The sequence below is a fragment of the Protopterus annectens genome, chromosome 14.part0, assembly GCF_019279795.1.
Source record: "Protopterus annectens isolate FY-2018-M chromosome 14.part0, PAN1.0, whole genome shotgun sequence".
NCBI classification, from domain to species: Eukaryota; Metazoa; Chordata; order Ceratodontiformes; family Protopteridae; genus Protopterus; species Protopterus annectens.
The window spans coordinates 335,457,271-335,472,640 of record NC_056748.1 but is presented as its reverse complement, the minus strand read 5'-3'; positions in this window follow the sequence as shown (position 1 = coordinate 335,472,640).

Genomic DNA, 15,370 nt, shown 5'->3' with positions numbered 1-15,370 from the left:
ATGGCAGTACAACAAAATAGGATGTGTGAGGACAATAGAACAGAAATGTAGCTGAGTCAGATATGGAAGCAAGTTACATAAGAAAAGCTGATAGTGGAATGCAGAAATACAAGGGGCCATCAAAAGAAAGAAGGAGCACAGGAAAAAGTGGAAGGTGGAAAAAATGGACCAGACTAGGAAGGAATGCTGGTTGGCGAACAAAGAGGGTAAGAGAGGAGTTGCAATAGCAAAGAACAATGCATCATAGGTACTCTACCAGTTTCTGGAAACTGCCTCAGTAAATGGCACAAAGAAACTCTATCAGGTTGCAAGGCAAAGACAGAAAGATAAAGAAGACAGTCAGACACCTTTCATAAGGGATGCCAGCAACCACATGCTCTCCAGCCACAGGGCATCAAAGGCAGGTGGAAGGAGTGCTTCCACCAGCATCTGAATGAAGAGAGACCCTCAGAAGCTGTACTGCTCCAGACAGTCTACAAAGAAAGAAGAGGAGAAGCTCACCCTAGAAGATCTATGAACAGCACTGAGAAAAATAAAGACAGGGAAAGCAGCAGGCCCAGGTGAGGTCACAGCAGATATGATGAAGATGTTGAGTAAGATAGGGAAGAAATAGCTTCTGATGGTACTCATAGCATTATGGAGAGAGGTGTATCCCAGATGACTGGAGAATACGTATACTAGTGCCAGTGTACAAGAACAAAGGGGGCATTCACAACTGTGGACAAAACAGAGGTATCAAACTCCTGTCACACTGCATGAAAGTCCTGAAGAGGGTGACTGACAAAGAATATGAAGAGTAGTAGAAAAGATAGGAGATGAGCAGTTCTGATTCAGATCAGGATACAGCACAACTGACCCAACATTTGCAGTGAGACAGATAGTTGGGAAGAAACTATAGATGAGAAAAGAGTCAAATTGGCCTTCTTAGACTTTGAGGAAGCATATGACAAAGTCTCAAAAAAAGCTGATTTAGGCAGTTATGTGATCCTTCAAAGTTCCAGAAACATTGGTAAAATTGGGAAAAGGCTATGTACAAGATCCAATGACTGAAGTCCGAACAGTGTTTGGACTCAAAGAGGGGTTCCCAGTGGGACTGGCTGTGCATCAGGGTTCAGTTCTGAGTCCACTGTTGTTCATACTGATGATGGACTACATTAGCAAACAGCTCAGAGAGGAAAGGTCAGCAAAGTTACTGTATGCAGATGATGTGGCATTACAAGCAGACTCTGAGCAAGAACTTCAATGAAGGATAGATGAATGGAATACAAAACTGAAGGCTCATGGGATGAAACTGAGCATAGATAAGACACTTGTAATGGCAGTAAATGGGAGAAATCAGAATAAGCTGAAAGTTGACACAGAAGGGAAAACAGTGTAACAGCTACAAGTATTGTGGAGGGATTATTAGGTTAAGTGAAGTCTGAATGAGGAGGTTAAAGCTAAAATCAGAGGGGCTGCAGATACCTGACACAGTGTGTCAGGGGTAGTGTGTAACAGTCAAATTCCAAAGAAGCGGACAAGTAAGGTGTACAAAACAGTGTTGTGACTAGTACTACTGTATGGTACAGAAACCTGAGCAGTAAAGGCAGAGCAGTTGAGGAAGGTAGCGGTCATGGAGATGAAGTGCTGAGATGGGTGTCAGGATGCACACTGCGGGACAGATGAAGAAATGAGGATAGCAGAGCAGAAGCCAAAATAGCTTCAGTTGCAGAAAATGTTAAAGAGAACAGATTATTATGGTTCAGACACATGGGCAAGAAAGCACAAGGTGATGTGTTAAAGAAAATTTGGCAGAGACAAGAAGACTGCAAGAGGAAACAAGAGCATCCAGCCAAGAGGTGGATAGATTGTGTGAGAGAAGGCTTGTGACAGCCAGTCATGAGTTTTGAAGAAGGTAGGACAGCAGCATTAAATTCAGAGAAATGGTGACAGTTGACGTGACACCCAAACCCCATGTAGAAAACAGGAAAAATGGGGGGTGATGATGATGATAATGATGGCATGCAGAGTGACATAGCAGATGGGGACATAAAGTACTCACACCTGATGAGAGCATTCATAGCCCAGGTGGTAGCTATTAGTGCAGCAGTGAGGATGCAGGCACCTGGCCACCATGGCTATGCTAGGCTACAGATAGTCATGCACCAAGCTTCTACATATGGCAGAGATAGCTTCACTGTTTACATTGTCTATGACTGACTGTTTCCCAGGGCTGAATATTCCAATGGTCATGGTCAACACACTTCAGGATCTGTTAGGGACATACCCTACCAAACAAGCCAATCAGGGTCATGCAATTTGATACCATCACATTCTACACGTCCCTACAGTTAACACTAACCATGCAAGACCATTCCTGGGGTCATGAATATCAATAATATATTAGAATACAGCATTTTGGAGGGGTAGAGCAAAGTTCCGTTACGTACTCTTGATGTGGTGTGCCATCACTTGGAGAACATGCCTTCAGTTCTGTCATTGTGGGTCATATAGTGCATCCAGCCTCCATTTTACTTATGGACATTTCAATCCATCACTGAAGGATGTAATTCCTTACCCAACCTCCTACCATTTGCATGGCTACTGCATCTACCACACAGATTCCACATATGCTAGCATTACTGTGCCTTCTGGTACATAAACAAGCAATGGTAGCCAGATCTTATCCCCATGGAGGGACAAGGGAAAAATTGCAGCTGTATTGCAGGAGAGTTTTTTTGGTTTGTAGGAAATCAGAGGTACTCAGGAATAACAGTTTTAATAAAAACGAGAGTAAGTAAAATAATGTACAAAATAGTAGTTATAGCAAGAAGACTGGTAATATTTGAGTACTAAGACTGTGTGTTATTTATACATTTGCAAATATGACAGAGGGAAAATTAAGTGATAAATAGGTTTGTAGTGGTGAACATGTCAGCAATTATGATAGGAGACTATAAATGTAATTTAATGAAAGAAAAAATAACTCAAGACATAAAAATGATAAAATAAGTTTTTAAAAGTGGTGATTTAATTTTAGGGTAAAATAATAACTGACTTATCAGACAGGTATATTTTAAACAGAAATAGATTGTGTTGTATCATCATACAGGAATATGGGTTTTAGTGGGTGATAAAATGTTATAAAATAAGGAAAAGGAATAAGAAGATTGATAGCAAACTTTAATACACAACATTTAATACAGTCAAGTTGTGGTATGAGTATATGAACTTTAGGGAATATTATGAAAATTGAACTTAATCGGTAAAGTTTATATATATATATATATATATATATATATATATATATATATATATATTTAAATGTTGAAAGTACAAAGAAAAAGAAAATAAGAAAAATATGCAGAAAGTTTGACTTATCTGAAGACTGAGGTTGTAAATGAATGAAATAATGTTTAGACAATATTTTAAAGGAAAAAAGTATTTTCTCAATAGTTAAGGAACAGTTTAAAGTAAGAGAAGCAAAACGGATGTCAATAATGACGGAAAGGGGGCTATTATATATAAAGAAGAAGAAAGACACTTAAGCATGAAAAGTTATGAAAGTAACAGATGAGACAGAAAGTGAATTAGAGAAAGAAATAAATGTAAAAAAAAAAATAGCAAGAAATAAGATAATAAAAAGAAATTCACAACCTGGTCCATATGGACTAGGATATATGCTTTATAAAGATACGAGTAAAGAAAAAATGATTTTTTTGTAATTCATTAAGTGAATGGTTAAGAAAGAGGATAAAAGAAGAAAAAAATCTGTGATAGTGTGATAAAACTGATATGATAAAAGATGACAGAAAGAAAATAAAAACAAAATGAAGCCCGATGACCTTAGCTATGCTTTCATGCCTGATATGGCACTTCATCAGATTCTTAAAAATCTGTTCAAGTAAATGCATTAAAAGAAACAAAGAACCAATCAAAACAGGAATAAAAACAAAACTGAAATTAATTAAATACTCCTTAAAGTGTATAGCCAATGGTGTCATAGTGGGAAAACTACTCAGCCTATCAGCTTGTCCATCCCACTACATTCAAACTGTTCAAACATACACCAATAAGCTAAGAAATAAAAAAAAAAACTAACATAAACCAGAAAGCCAATAGTGATTGAAAGGTACATAATGCAACCAATGATGTTAAAATAAACAAGGGGTCTATAGCCTATCATCTAACCTGCCTAAACCAATAAAAATTGGTTCAGCAAAAACTAATCAGATTATGTCTCATTATGTACACGAACCATTGCTATAAAGAATCAAAAAGCAAAGAAGATGATCTATCAGAAAAAACATATGCACTTCAACATTAATCAAATAATGCAAAACATAGCCAGAAATAATCAACTTAACATGACTGGACACTCTAAAATATCTATAATCAACCATAACAAAGCGAGAAAGCTATCTAGCCTATCATCTGGTCCATCAAACTAAGTCCAGACTGGTTGAACATACAGCAGTCAGCTTTCAAGAATAGAACATAGCAATAGTGATTAGGTACTACACAGTGTAGCCAATGATGTAAGAGTAGGTAGGCTGTACAGCCTATCACCTAACCTGCCACACTAGAATGGTAAAGTGTAACCCAATACACAATTAAAATGAATCTCAACCGAGATACATCTACGCACAAAATCATGTCACAGAAAGGCATAATCTGTCAAGAAAGAGTAAAAAACATGTAACTAGATGAACAAAAACCTACACAAAATAAATCCTGTTCCAAAATAGGGCAAGAACAGCACAGCCCATATCTAACAAGAACACATACATATAAATATCAGAGCTGAACTTGAAACTGAAAATCAACTAGGTCCTTGTCTCTGCTGCCTTGGAGACAAAATACAGACATGAAACCAGACCTCTCAACCTCTTAGCCCAAGACAGCTGGACAAAGCATTATATAATGATGGGACAAAGGCCCAAAAATAAAAACAGATTTTAAATATTGCTCTTATAAACTTAGAAAGTAGCTAGAATAATAAGGTTTGTGTTAAAATGTGTTGTCTAAATGATATGAAGTCTGAAACTCTAATGTGCGTCATTATTTAGTGATTTAATTTTCTCACATCTTCCCAGTGATTTGCTAGAAAACTACAAATTTTATGAGGAACAGACCGAAATTTTGAGGCAAAAATCTATACATTCTGCGAAAATCTGTACAGTTGAGAGGTATGCATGAAACACCTCTGATCAGACAAATAAAAATAAAAATAATAATAATAAGAAGAATGAATGAAACATACATAGTAAATAATAAACAGAAAAAAACTCTATAATCATTGAAACACATTGATTCAATGGCAAATAATGAGTTACTGATGTAGTGGTTCACAAATTAAAACATGCATTCATAAACATACTGCAATCAAACACAAGAAAAAAATGGCAAACACGTTAAGCAGTTAAAATATGAGATATGAGTGTATAGCCAACCATAGCAAAGCAAAAACGCTATCTAGACTATCAGCTGGTTTATCAAACAAAGTCCAGACTGGTCGAACATACACCAATTAGCTATCAAAAATAAAACATAAAAACATAACAATAGCGACTAAATACTTCACAGTGTAGCCAGTGATATAAAAGTAGACAGGCTCTGCAGCCTATCACCTAGCCCACCACACTTGAATGGTAAAGCATAGCCCAATACATTATTACAACAAATCTCAGCTGATATATATATATATATATATATATATATATATATATATATATATATATATGCACAAAATAATGTCATAGAAAAGTATAGTCTGTCAAAAAAGAGAGAAAAATGTGTAACTAAGCAAATAAAACCTACACAAAATAAATTCTATTCCAAAATAGAACAAAAATCACAAAACCCATATCTAACAAGAACACATACAAATAAATATTTTCATATATTTTTTTTCTGATTAGAGAGGTTTAATGTCTACATTATGTCTCTGAGGCAATGGAGCCAAGGACCTAGTTGGTTTTCAGTTTACTTCTGATATTTGTTTGTACCATTAATACCATGTATTAGATGATGGTGTTTTGATGCTAAAGGTAGAGAAGTAAAATAGATATTGGTAATGGTTAAAGATGTTAAAAATTTGATATTAGAATGAAATGACAAAACAAGAATAGTAACACGATATTCAAAAAGCTTTTGAAAGGTTTAGTCAGGATGCAGTGAGGAAAATATTTGAAGCATATGGAACAGGTGAGAAAAATAAAAAAAAGTTATAAAAACATGTTATGCGAGTTCTGGGGTATGGATGAGTGTAAAAGTAAATGTAGAAAGGGATATAAGTCAAAGTTGCCCCCTTAAGCTTGTGCTTGTTTCTTCTGGTAATGAATTCTATAAAGCAAAGACGTGAATATAGATTCAAAATGCAGCACAGGAGTTGAATCATGAGAATAAAGTACCGAAATGCATTTCATAAGCAGATGACTTGGTTAGAGTTGGAAGTAATAAGGTAAAGATGAAAGAAGTAACTAAGAATTTAGATACTATGAAATAAAGTATGACTGCGATAAAACATCTAAAAGTAAAGGATTTGGTAAAATAAGAAAAATAAATGGATATATTATAATAGAAACTAAATAGATATGCTAGGTAGATTTGGTGAATATAAAAGGTTAACAGAATAACAGAAAGAAAGACTGGAAGAAGTAAGGAAATTAGCATCTCGGTGGAAAAGTTTTACTCTGCCTTCCTTGAAAAAGGTATGCATGTTAAATGCCTATGTATAAGGGAAATTAGCATATGCATGTAGAATTTATATGCTTCCAAGTAATATGTATAAAGAACTTAAAGAAATAATGTTTTTTTTTTCAATTTTATTTGGAGTACAAGATTGCACCCTGTGAGAAGGGGTATAATTTCTAAAAGAAAGGAAGAGGGAGGATTAAAATAAATCTACTGTATACCTGGCATCTATGCATTTATCTGGATAATTAAAAAATCCATCAAAAAGAGAAAATATGGTGGGGAAATATTGCATGTGAAATTTAAGACAGTGTGGAATTAGAAAATGTGATATTACCCAAAAGGAATGACACAAAAATATAATGGATAATTGTTATTTAATATATAGGTTCATAGGTTCATAGGTAGGTATTATGCTATCTGCCCAAAGGCATTTATAAGCCTAGCCAGAATGTGCTGGCTTTCGCCACCCCCTTAGATTAGTTCCCTGTGCCTCTGTCCAGCAGAGCCACTGTAGTGATCCCCGGGGTAAACTTTCTCTTTCCCATCCACTCGTCAAGGTTTCCCTTGAAGAGTGCTAGCGAGGAGATCTGCCTAATGTAGATTGGAATCTTTTTCCAAAGCATGGGAAGTCTCTGGGACAGGAATCTATCCCTCTAGCATGTCCTATTTATTGTTGTGGTGAGGTTTAGATCCCTAGAGCGTGTGGCTCGAGCGGATAAGGTTTTCTTTAGGTGGAGCATGTCCATCGATTCTGGGTTGGACATGGCCTTATATGTCAGGCAGAGATCACCTCTGAGCAGGCGGTCTGCAACCAAGTACAGCTGGAGTTTCTTCAGTCGAGCTGCATAGTACATCTGTTTGAGGCCAGTGATCCTCTTGGTGAGGTACTTCTGTGGTCTTTCCAGCTGTTGCAGGTGTCTTGTAAGGTACATCCTAAATGGGGCATTCTATTCTATGATGGGTCTGATGAGTGATGAGTAGAGGGGCACAATGACCTCTTTTGATCTGGATGCAAACCCTTTTGTGATTAGGCGCGCCACATAGAAGGATTTTCTAACCACTTTGGCAATGTGATTATCAAAGGAGAGATTACTATCTACTTGGGTTCCCAGATTCCTTATTACGTTTTCTGTATTTAGAGGACTACCACCTATGTGGTAGTTTGTGAGTACCTTGTTATTTCTAAAGGGAATAACTGTGCACTTTTTGGCATTTAGCTTGAGAGCCATGATTTTGACACCAGGTATCCGTCTCAGTGAGACCTTTTTGGAAGATGTCTGTGTCAGCCGGTGAGCCAATTATAGACCGTAGTTTGCAGACATCTGAAAACCTGGTCATCCATAGTCCTCCTGTGCTTGTCTGTACCTCTGAAAAGTACATGCCGAACAGGAGAAGTCCTAGGACTGAGCCCTGGGGAACGCCACTTGTAACCGCGTTAGAGTCAGACCTAGCTCCCGCAACTCTCACCATGTGGGTTCTGTCCATGAGCCATTTGGCAGCCCATCTTGTGACATAGGGGTTTATGTTCAGGCTGCTGAGCTTGTCTATAATACCACAATGGGGAATGGTGTCTAAGGCCTTTGCGAGGTCTAGGTAGGCTGTGTGTACCACCTTTCCCTCATCTATAGCATTGGTAAATGTCTCAAAGAAGTCCACCAGGTTTAGGAGGCATGATCTGCCCTTAACAAAGCCGAACTGGGTAGGGTCCAGTGTTTGGAGATTCCCAATGTCTCTGTTAATGAGATCCATGATGATGTGCTCCATAGCCTTACAGACCAAGCTAGTTAGAATTATAAAGTGATAGTTCCCAGGGTCTGTTGTGGCTCCACCTTTGTGGAGCAAAATAATTGTTGCTGTGCACCACTCTATGGGTATGTAGCCTGTGGAGAGGCTGAGTTTGATCACTGTGTTTAGGTAAGGGGTTAATTTGTCTTTAAGCCTGTGTAGGACACAGCCTGGGGCATCATCCGGTCCCATTGATGCTGTGTTTTTGGCTTCGGAGAGGTCTATTTTAACCTGAGTGTCTGTGATTTCAGGGGCTCTACATTCTTCTGGTATGGTTATGGGCCCTTTTGGGGGTAAGAGGGGGGTGAAGTTTGCACTGAACCTGTCTGACAGGATGTTGGCAATATCGGTTGGTTCAGTGTATTTTGTGCCATTCTGCACTAACTCTGAGCAGATCTGAGCATTGTCACTTAGATTCTTGACATAGCTAAAGAATGCCTTATGGTTATCTTTGGGGTCCTTGGCAAGTTTTCTTTCAAAGCTCACCTTGGACGATTTTATGAGGGATCATAGTTTCTTGATGATACTGATCAGGGATGTCCTCCCTTCTTTGGATTTTACTCTTTTCTGTACTAGTTTCCTCCTTCTATTGTATCGCTTGTTTATGTCAGGGGTCCACCAGACTGGTTCCCTTTTCTTGGAGGAGTGAGTCTTGGTTTTGCTTGGGATAGTATGATCCATGCATTCTTGTAGGTGCCCGTAGAATGCATTAGTAAAGGATTTTACAGCTTGGACAGCGTTATCCTTTAGCATGGAGGCTTTGAAACTTTCCATCTCCGTCTTAAGTAATGTGAAGTTTGCTTTTGAAAAGTTTTTCATGGTGGTTTCCTTTTCCGGGGGTGGGGGTAGAATGTGCATATCCAAAGTGATTTGTTTATGGTCAAATCTAACCAGCAAGGGGTTGACCTCCGGTGTGGAACACCGGTCGCCCATGTTGGTGATGACCAGGTCCAATATGTTGTCACCTCTGGTGGGAGTGTCAATCAGTTGTTCCAGGGTGTTTGAGTTTATAAATTCTAGGAAATGTTGGGCAAGGGAGTTAGTACTTGAGTAGTTCTCCCAGTTATTGTTTGGGTAGTTGAAATCACCCAATATTAGGGTGGTTTGGTAGGACCTTTATGTTACCCAGTGTTTCCAGAAATGCAGAATGGGGGTCCTGGGACATGGTGGGTGTTCTGCAGCAAGCTACAATTTGAATTGCAGTTTTGCCTGTTGTTAATTGCACATGGATAAACTCTGAAGCATCGTGCTGTGCCACTAACCTGGCAGTGTCGGTATCCTTGATGAATATGGATACACCCCCGCCTTTTGTATTTCGGTCCGGGTTCTGTGGCCAAAATGTATGGTATGAGTTGTAGCCTGGTAGTGCTGGTGTGCTCTCTGGAGCCTTAAACCAGGTTTCTGTTACTGCACATATATCGATTTTCTCCATACTGATGAGTGCCTTGAGTGCATGCATTTTGAGGTTTAATCTTCTGGCATTGAGTTGTATTACCCTCAGATTTTTGTTACTTGTGCTATTTACGGCAGTGGGTTTGTCTTTTGAGCCTTGTCTAAAAAAGGCAATATGGGGGCAGCAAGAGCCTTGGCCAGTATTCAAAAGCCTAAGGGTGACAGGTGCAAGCAGTCTCTAGCAAAGCAGCGTGGCTTGTCGAGCATGTCATCCCAGGCAGACAGACACTGGATACCCTTTGAATGACACCAGAAACTTAGCCAGTTGTTGAAATTGATAATTTTTTCTTTATACCGTGGTATCATTCTTGGTGAGGGCAGGATGCTACTCAGGGTCAGAGTCATACCGGCCTGGGCTACCTGATCAGAGAGCTCTTACATGTCTCTTTTCATGTAGTCCAGGGAGGTACGGCTCAAATCATTCACACCAACATGGACAATGACAGAGTCATATTTGTACTTGTTCTGGAGTGACCTGAGTGCTTGTGTTATGTGGCGGATCCTGGCACCCGACAGGCAGCTAACAGTAACCTTCTCCTTATTCAGCCTAGTGAGTGGGACGTCAATGTGCCTGACTATAGAGTCACATATTACTAGTATGTTGGGCATGTTATTTTGCCTTGAGGGCTGTGATTGCCTGACACACTGGTTTTGTAAAGTATGTGTTTCATGGTTTGTGTTGCGGGGTGGAGGTTGCTTGGATGTCTGCTTTGGAGGGCTCTGTTGCTTTTGCAGATTTTTATTTAGAGCCTCGGAGTATGTTTTCTTGTATTTATGGGTGTTTTTTACCGGTGCTGGTTTAATGGGTCTGTGTGAAACTGGTGGTGTGATGCCAGTATTTCCCTTCTCCTCTTGATTGTCTGATCCAGTCTTGGGTTGAGAGAGCTTAGCCTCCAGTTTGGCTGTGTAATTGCATCTCTCGCATGTATTAGTGTTTGGTGGTAGTAAGAGAGGGTTGTCTGTGTAAATGAGGTGGTTGTAACATTGCCTCAAAATGCCCAGATTCACCAGTTGATCTGGAGAGTACACCTGAACTGCCCTTTAGACATGCCTGGATAGGTACAGTAAACTGTTTTACTGAATGGCTGGCAAGGTCGAATAGAGAGCCTTGTCCTTCTGTAGTGCTAGGGTTTATAAGTGCTTGCTATGAGTTTTGAGCAAGTGCCAGGCTGAGAAATGAATGGCTTGAGTGCTTAAGTTGAAAGTTTGTCTAGTTTCAAGGGAAAAATTGAAGGGGAGACTTTGTGGAACCGGGAATAGTTATACCCTAGCTAACCAGCACTGCCAGGCATGCAAAACCGGGCAAATTCATTTTTATAGCAGGGAAATGAAAGAGATAGAAATTAGCCCAAGATGGCCAATAAACTACTACGTTCTGACCAGAAACCACTCCTCCAGGGACAGATAGGGTGTTCAAAGCTCCCCTCTCTGACAGGTGAACAGAGAAACTTCCTTCTATCTAAGTAAGGTATGGGCAAACACAGAGATCTGTAACACAGCCCTGAATTCAGCACTAACCTGAAAACTAGACTATACTAGCCTAGAAAGGTGGGAAACAAGTATATATATATTTTTTTTTTCAGGAAATAAAGCAGATACAATCAAAAACACTTTAAATGCACATAAAAAGATGCTTATTGTTATATACCTCAGTTCAGAGTTGTAGTCAATGCCACTAGTAATAATGTAGGAAGAAACACAAATACAGTAAAAACAGATAAATAAAGTGCAATATATATATATATATATATATATATATATATATATATATATATATATATATATATATATATATATATATAAACAGTAGAAAACAAACAATCTGATTTAAACAAGTTACCCAATTAACCAGAAAAAAACTCAAAACTGAGCCATGTTCCAGCAGTCTTCAATAAGACAAGTTCTAACTGCACACTCCCGCTACCAGGGTGCAGGGAAACCTTCTCCAAAAAAGATGGCCTGGATCAGTGCTCAAGTTATACAAACAAAGCTAGATTCAGCAGGCCTGAATCTGGTCCTATGCTAGAGCAACAAGACACACTAATTTCAGAAAGAAACAGTTCGAATAAGCAGGCACAATAAGCCTGTGACCAGAAATTCCCAGCTCAGAAGGGCAGAATCCAGCCTCTCCTCCCACAAGAATGCAGACCACAAACCTTCTTAATGTAGAATAACTGGCCTGAAGCCCAAGTGCTTAAACCAGAACTAATACACTTTTAGAATAACAGACACTGAGCTTTCAATCAGCAATTCCCAGCTTAGAAGGATGTAAGCTACCTGTCCGGCTACAACAGTGCAGACCACAAACCTTCTTAACGTAAGACAACTGGTATGAAGCCCAAGTGCTTAAACCAAAAGACTTAGAATAACAGTTACAATTTAATCAGGCTACTACCAAGCAGCAATAAGTGCAGTAAAATAAATAAAATTGAGTACTTTTAAGAAGAGGCAAAAGAAAAAAGCAAAAAGCAAATAAAGAAGGAGGAAACACAAACACAGTAAAAGCAGATGAATTATTTTTTTTTTTTTTGTTAGTAAAGTGCAAGGAGAGATTAAGGAAGAACCTAAGTGGGTTGGCCTTCCCAAATCTTCTCTATGTATTATGTAGAGTGAACACTAGGCTCAGAATATGATCTCACTGTATTCGGTTAAGTGAGCAAATGAGATGGACTCAGGAGGAGTTTTCAAATAGAGACTTACAGGAGGGCGGGCAATTCCAGAGCCACCAACACTAACACCAAAACAAGAACATGGAGGGTGAGTGGGGACAAACAAGAAGAAGAATAAGTACAGTTGTACAGATTACAGAGATATTAAATCAAAATGCAGACAAAAAATGAGAATAAACACTTATCTTTTCTCAATATCATAGCTGGCAGTAGGTCACATCTCTCTGCAGCAGCCTGAGCAACAGGGTATATCTGATTTAAAACACAGGACAGAAACCAAAGAATAGAGATGCAGGAATACTTTGCCAGATTAAACTAGTTCTGAAAACTTACTACCACTAAGAAAACAGACAAGGCCTCCAGACAAAGGATTTCACTACAACTGAGGTCAACACTAAGAGAATATACAGCTATAACACACAAGAAGAATAATAAGTACAGTTGTACAGATTACAGAGGTATTAAATCAAAATGCAGACAAAAAATGAGAATAAACACACATTTTCTCAATATCACAGCTGGCAGTAGGTCAAGCTCTCTGCAGCAGCCTGAGCAACAGCTATATCTGCTTTAAAACACAGGACAGAAACCAAACAATACAGATGCAGGAATACTTTTGCCAGATTAAACTAGTTCTGAAAACCATGGAAAGAATTAAGGAATGATGTTTAAAAAGCTATATATGAAAGAAAGAAAATATTAGAATTTTTGTGAAGGGATGTTTGTGGAGGTTATTGCTAAATAAGTTACCTATAAAAATAAATACAAAATATTGAATTTGAAAATGAGAACATGTAAAGAATGTAACGTAGAAGAGACTGCAGAATGCAGCCCACCAAAAGATGCATAAACTGGGGAAATGTCTAAAAATAAATACAAGTGGAATGGAGATGAAAAAATAAATATGGAGATGGTACTTTATGAAAAATAAGAAAGGAAACCAAAATTGGGTAAAAATAAAAAGAATGTATAAGATTTTGATTATTGCTGTATGGATGTTATGGAAAAGGAAATCTGGAACCTTACTATATAACAAGAATTCAGAAGATGAAAATGAGTTATAAGGAGTATAAAGGGTGGATAAGGAGAAATCGAGGGGTGAGTGATTTTTTTTTTTGTTATAGGAAAATTGTATTAAGGTTTTTTTCTGTGATTTTTCTTTGATATTCCAAAATTAGATTATATTAAATGAAAAAAGTAGAATATGAAGACATGGTTGGAAAGAATGTATGGGTGCACATGATGTATACTTTTGTGAATAACGTAAATAATGTGAATATTTGGATATAATTTTAAAAAATATTGTAAATAATGTGAAAAATGTAATTAAAGAAACCTCTACCTTTTCAACCAGTAGATGGCACTGGAAAGCTGATTATGCTATCGGACAAGTTCCAAGAGGAAGGAGGAGAGGAGCGGTTGATAGAAGTTGGAGAACATGAAATATTAATTCATAAAGAAGTTGGACGGGAAAATATTGTTGTAATGATGGTTGCTGAAGGAGGTTTGGAAAGACCTGTTTTGATGCAAATGCTAAATAATGGTGATCCATCAGACAGCAAGGAAGTAAGCTGGCACAAGATGATGAGAACAGTGATCAGAAATCCAGAGGAAGATGAGATGTCTGGCAATTTGGAAGAAGGAGATTAGCCTAAAGGTGACAGAAGGAAAGAGCTCCAGTTTATACCCACCTATCAAAGAAGCTATTTTTAGGGGTTTACCTTGGCAACAGGGTGATAGCATGAAAAATGATATCCTGTGGATATAGTAAAGAAAGGAGGAAAGACTTTCTGGACAGAAGAAGGAGATCAGAGAATATTCAAAGGTACAACAGAATGGAATATGGCTAGCCAGCTGTAAGAATTAAAATAACAACAAAAATAAAAGTGGTCTGGATTCTGTGAAGTTCACAGAAGGTATTTGTGGACAGCACAGTGCACCAAAGGAAGACTTCAGTGCACCTGCTGCAGAGTGATTCCAGACATCATGTGAAAGGTAGACTGAGTACTCAGGTATTCAGCGAGGATAATTAGGGATTCCACGCATGCCGGTCTGATTCCAAAACACATCATGTGCATACAATACAACTCAAATGTGTTAAACAGCCATACCGACTCTGTTTCTAAATTCCATGGCACATACTTTATGGATACCAAGGAATTCAAGTGAATATTACATATTATGATGAAATCTGCAGCAAAACCAGAAAAAAAATGCAACCTGCTCTTTATATGATGCAACAGGCTGCAGTTATGCAAACCATAAATGAGGCTGTGACTGTGCATCCTAGAAGGCAGCCAGCCAGAGTCAGAGTAAGACTGCAACTAAACCACTTGTCATACCAAGAAATAATCCATAGATACTGTCTAGACAGACAACTGGTGCAGGCTATCTGCAACATGTGTGCCCCACACGTCTGTGCAGACCCTGCAAGAAAACCCCATCCACCTTGAAACCAAAGTGTGTCCCAGCCTAGGTGTACTTGCATCTAGTACATTCCAGAGATACATGGGGGATGGTGTGAGAGTATCACAGCCAGCTAGCAGTCATATTCTGAAAAAATTCCTGGAAGCAATGTGCAGCAAGGTGGATGACCATATACCATACCTGAAAAAAGAAACCTCCTGCACGGCAGCAATTGCAAGGCTCAAGAAACGCAAACAATCAGGAACAAAAAATCAGAGCCAGCAAACGGTGACTGAATAAAATTGTATTCAACAAAATCACAACATATTGTAACAAAAACAGACCGGTTTCGGCTGGCAAAGCACAGCCTTCTTCAGTGT